The sequence below is a fragment of the Myotis brandtii genome, unplaced genomic scaffold (assembly GCF_000412655.1).
Source record: "Myotis brandtii unplaced genomic scaffold, ASM41265v1 scaffold18, whole genome shotgun sequence".
NCBI lineage: Eukaryota > Metazoa > Chordata > Mammalia > Chiroptera > Vespertilionidae > Myotis > Myotis brandtii.
This window is the reverse complement of record NW_005356674.1, coordinates 601364-606839: the sequence shown is the minus strand read 5'-3', so window position 1 is coordinate 606839 and position 5476 is coordinate 601364. Positions and strand designations below refer to the sequence as shown.

The following is a 5476-nucleotide window of genomic DNA, read 5'->3' as shown; positions in this document are numbered from 1 at the left end:
ATCATCCCTGGTCTTGTTTCCTAAGGACAAATCTCCGGGGCTGCTTTCAGGCAAGTTTGCTGCGCTTCAGGCCTTTGTAAAGCCTTTCTCCAGCTACAGCTTGGATTGGATTGGATTTTAAAGTGACACCCTACTTACATGCTCATAACATATCGCTGGGGTACAGCATGGCCATCACTAACATTCCGATTATAACGTACCACTCCAGAAGGCAGAGGCATTACAAAATCAGCAAGGAAGTTGGTAGATCTCGACAAAGGCAACCCACAGGGATACAGGAGGGATTTTGGTGCCAGGCTCAAGTGTCCTTAGGTTTTCCAAGGAGCTTGGCTTCACCCCTTGTTCTCTCCGTCATCTCTCAGCTACCCAAGTGCCCCATGTTCCACCTCCTGCTATTAGCTTCCCAGTCAGTCTACCTTCCCAGCTCTTTAGTGGAGGTTTCTATGTTTTGTTGTTGTTGTTTTTTGGGGGGGGAGCCTTTTTACTTCAAATAAGTTATTATCACCCTGGCCTGTGTAGTTCAGTTGCTTGAAGCATCATCCCATGCACTGGAAGGTCATGGGTTTGATTCCCTGTCAGGGCACATACCTAAATTGTGGGTTCCATCCTCGGTTGTGTCACTGGGAAAGCCCCGGTTGGGTTCGGGCTGCCTGTCGCTGTGTCCAATAACGAAGGTAGGGTTGAATCCTATAAGGCTGATCTTGCGGAGGGTAGCCCGGATGCCCTCCTGACGACTATAAGGAGAACATTTAGGATCAAGGTGTGGCCCTTACTAACCATGTCTCCCCACAATTATGGTAAATTCAGAGAGGACGGTGGCTGAATCAACCACTTCCAGGGCCCAGCATGGAGTTAATGCTTACGGCTGGTCTTAGAGACAAATTGATGGATTGATGGCGAAGAGACTACCTTACATTTCCAATTTCTCACTGATAACTGTCATTCTTTACAAAATAGATCCTTTGACATTATAAGAAGCTATATTCAAGTAATTGCTTATGCTGTTCCAATTACTCTGCTTAATTGCTTCTCAAAGTGAATGAAACTCAAGAAGGGAAGAGCTGCAAAGGCTGAGTCTGTTCTCCAGCTGGATCCTCTTCCAAGCAGGTCTGAGTGGCTTCTAGTTTGCTAGAAGCTGAATGATAAACTAGAGGCCCACCTAGTTTCCACTAAGTCCCAAGGGTAATGGAAAAAGGAAGGTGTGTCTGTTCTGAACAACAGATAAACTTTTGGTTGCCCAGTCTCTTGCTAGTAAACCAAATTATAGAACACATTGGGGACCTCCCTTCTCCAGAAAACAAAACAAAACAAAACTTCTGTTCATGTTTTGCCCACCCTCCTATTCTGTTATTTCTTTATGTTCTCCCAAAGCTGGAATCTGGGAGAAAGTAGTTCTCATGAATGTACTCACTCACTTATTATCTATCTATCTATCTATCTATCTATCTATCTATCATCTATCTTTTTAATGTTTAATCAACAAAATGAACTAAGCAGTTTCACTGAGCAGGAGATAGCAGGGGATAGGCATACAAATTAGAAATAGAGTCTGTTGAATTTTTGTGTGTTAACTCCGAGAACTCTTGATCTCAAGATGTACTAAAGAGGAGAGGTGTGTCTAGGAATAATTGCCTTCTTCGAATTTGAAGAAGAGAGCTGAGGCAGACAGAAAACCTCCCAGAAGTCAGCCTTCATGGGTTTGAAATGTAGTTACCTTGAAAGAATATTAAGCAAATAGGTGGTGGTGATGGGGTGGGGTGTCGTTTGGGGGGGGGAGTGGAAAAATAATGTTTTCAAGAAGCATTAGGACAGAGAACAACAATTTGCAGGCTTTTCTGTGCAGTCTGAATAACAACTCCTATTTTCTGTACAAAATGATCAAAGACAAGATTCAGGAGGGAAAAGGCACCACCAGCCCAATCTTCTGCAGGGACTCTGGGCTGGTGATAAAAGATTCTGCAGTTGGAAACAGCTGCAGTGTCAGCCCAGTCCAGTCCCCTCGTCAAAGCAACCACCCAGACGTTCATTAGCAGAAGACAGACGACCCTCTGCTGGTCATGGTCATGCTTTATTAGTGACAGGGGAACTGGACAAGGGGTCACTGGCCAGACCAATGCCCACTGCAGCGTATGAGGTGGTCAGAGAGTGCCTGCAGCCATACACAGGGGTTCGAGGGGAGGGGTAACTTAGGATGGACCTACAACATGAGGGCTTTGGGAGGGTGCATGCCACCCCGGAGCCTCCTGAAACATGAAAGAAAGTGTCATGGAATCCAGGGTTTGGGGGTTGACTCTGATCTCTCCTCTTTCAGAATCAGCTAGCCACTCCCAAAGAACAACTATTTCCTGAGAAAGACAGAACTTCAACTTTGAATGTAAGTTTCACTTTCTGTCGTCTATCATATCAAGGTCACAATGTGCCTACCTCATGAAACTGATTGGCACATGTAGGTGCTCAATAAAGCTTAGGTACTCTTGGTATTAATGTTAGCATACGTATGTAATATTTTCCCCAGGACACTCCCTGTCAGGAAAACAGAACCCACCCTAGATCTTTCAAATAGAGGAATTTAACACAGGGAATTGGTGATGCAATAATGGAAGAGCTGAGAAGCCAAACCCTGGGAAAGTGAGGGAACCTTGAGGTTAGCAACAAGAGGAAACTGCTATCGGTTTTAGTGCTGAAGGAACAAAAGGAGGATAGTTCCGAGGCCAAGGCCATCAAGCTGGACTTAGAAACATGGTGGGGCCTGTCCAACCGGAAGTGAGACAAGGAAGGAAGGCTCTGTCTCTCCAGAGCTGGGATCACAGGACAATAGCAGCCATTGCCTCTCTCTCCTGCTGAGACAGCACCAGGGGTAATGCAAGACAAGAAGTAATACTCTGCTTTCTTCATTCCCCCACCCTCCAGTCTTCTCCAGTGTCTCCCATTAGCTGAATCTACCCAGGAGCAAGTTGGCAAGGGAGCCTGGGAAGTGTAGTTCTGTACCACACAGAGTACCTGTTTAGCAGAAAAAGAGAAGGGAGTGGCTATGCGAGCAAACAAGCGCTCTTGATGAAGGCTGAAGAGTTGACATGCTACACATTCCTGGAAGCTACTAGAGACGGTTATTGACATTATAAGAAGCTATATTAAAGTAATTGCTTATGCTGTTCAAATTATTCTGCTTAATTGCTTCTAAGAGTGAATAGAACTCAAGAACTCAAAAAGGCTGGTCTTCCCAGCCTTTTGCCCTTGGGCTTGCCCTCTGCTGATCATTTCATGCTCATCTTGTTCATTTAAGCCTGCGCTCAGGGCATTTCTTTCCTCTCAGGGGTCAATGGCTGGCAGTAGTTGAAAAAGCTGCCTCTGTGGAGATTTATTCTGTAGCAGGGACCAGGACCCTGAAGTAAGGGACCATGTTCTAAATGGTGACATTTCATGCTTTCAGTGAGGTTTTTTGTTTTTGTTTTCAACACCAGGGTCTTTATTTCTAGAGTCTTGAAATCACCTCATTTTATTGCACTTCGCTTTATTGCACTTAACAGGTGAGCGTTTTTTACAAACTGAAGGCAAACCCTTCACCAGCAAAAAGATTATGACTCACTTTATTGCGCGGCTCGCTTTATGATGGTGGTCTGGAACTGAAACCACAATATCTCCGAGGGGTACGCCTCTACAACACAAGCTCTGTTTGTATATACTGATTGTTTTATTTGTCATCACATTCATGTGAGGTAGATGGACATGGATTGATTTCTTCATTTTTTTCAAAGAAAGCTCAGAGAGTTGGAGAAATGTGTTTAATGTGATATGTCTTTAACTGGTAGAGCTGGGATTCAAATCCAGGTTTCTCTGACTCCTATGCGAGGGGTCTCCCCACTCTGCGTGGTGCCTTTCTCAAGTGAAAAAGAGTGGGTTCAGGACAATGTCATTCATTGGAGTAGTTCATTCTTTCTACTAGTGAAATGCCTCCTTTAGCACATCTTAAATTCCCATATATGCGGGGTCTGATTCTGTAATATTTTATTTTTCCCAATCTATAATAATAAAAGTGTAATTTGCTAATTAGACTGGACGACCTTCCGGATGAAGCCGGGACTGCAAGGGAAGCCCTGGTCCCGGGTGCCTGCCAGCGGCCAGAGGGAAGCCTGAGTCCCAGGTGCTGGAGGGAAGCTGGTGCCAGCAGCCGCGGGAAGGAAGACCTACTCTTGCACAAATTTCATGCATTGGGCCTCTAGTTTAACATATTTATATAAGTCTAGGGGCCCAGTGCATGAATTTGTGCACCTTGAAAGGAACTGTGGGCCATGAGGCTGTGGTGGGCAAAGGGGAGGGTCTCGGCCCATCTGCCACTCCTGCCCAGCCCCTGCTGCCACGCCCCCCAGTACCCTGTCTACCCACAGCCCTGCTCCCGCTGCCGCTGCTCCCACACGCTGATGGCGCTGGCCCGACCCACACTCGCTTATGGTGCAGAGTGATTGGGGCTGGCGTGAGCAGTGTGTGCAAGTGGCAGCTGCCGCCCCCATCACCCCTCAGGAGCAAGGGGAGGTGAAGAAGCTCTCAGGGGTGATCGGGGCCAGCAGCCACCACTCGCACCCGCTAACAGTACCGAGTGATCAGGACTGGCACCAGGTGCCAGCAGCGGGTGCGAGTGGTGGCTCTGGCACCAGCAGCAGGTGCAAACGGGGCAGGTGCTGGCAGCGAGTGCAAGCACCAGGCGGGACTGTGGTGCATGGGAGCAAAGAATTTTCAGTAACCACCAGAGGCTCCCCTCGATGATAGCGACCAGTGCTCCGCCTTGGTCTGGCGCCCCTGCTCACCTGCTCCACCATCCCACCGCAGCCGATGCCTGCCATGTTCTGTGCGTGCCTCCTGGTGGTCAGTGCACATCATAGCGACCAGTTTTTCAGTTGTTCGGTTGTTCTGCCATTCGGTCTATTTTCATATTAGCCTTTTATTATATAGAATATCATGCATGAGTATCATGCCGTTTTAATTATTTTAGCTTTAAAGTGTGCTACAATATAGGGAAAAGAATGTCCCCTCTCCCTTCTTTTCTTTTTCCTTCCTCTTAACATTTTTCTTGGTTCTTCTTGAATATTGCCTTTTCCAGGATAAACTTGGAATCTATTCATCAAATTCCAAAAAGAAATCGATTGGACTTTTTATTAGATTATATTGAATAGCAAATTAATTTGAGGAGAATTGTCACTTTGCAATAGTGAATCTTTCTATGTAACGTCTCTCCATTTATTCAATTCCTTTTTATGTCCTTTGGTAAAGTTTTATGGCTTTATTCAAGCAGGTCTTGCCCATTTCTTGTTAGATTTATTCCTAGATTTAGAGTTTTGGTTGTGGACATGAATAAGGTATTTCCTCCCCTGAGATTTCGTAATTGCTCTTGCTGATGTAGCGAAAGCTCCTGGCTGTTGTATGCCCTTCTTTCCAATCACCTCCCCAAACTCACTTGTTGGTTTTAATGGCTCTGCAGTGC

At 46.1% G+C, this 5476-nt stretch overlaps 1 long non-coding RNA gene across 1 annotated transcript; it reads left to right on the top strand.

Moving 5' to 3' along the window:
* The first annotated feature begins 726 nt into the window (after positions 1–726).
* Positions 727–3568, top strand: LOC106725674. The gene is made up of 3 exons (XR_001361604.1): positions 727–760; positions 2312–2374; positions 3528–3568. It is a non-coding gene; the product is annotated as an uncharacterized LOC106725674 (long non-coding RNA).
* Positions 3569–5476: the final 1908 nt, after the last annotated feature.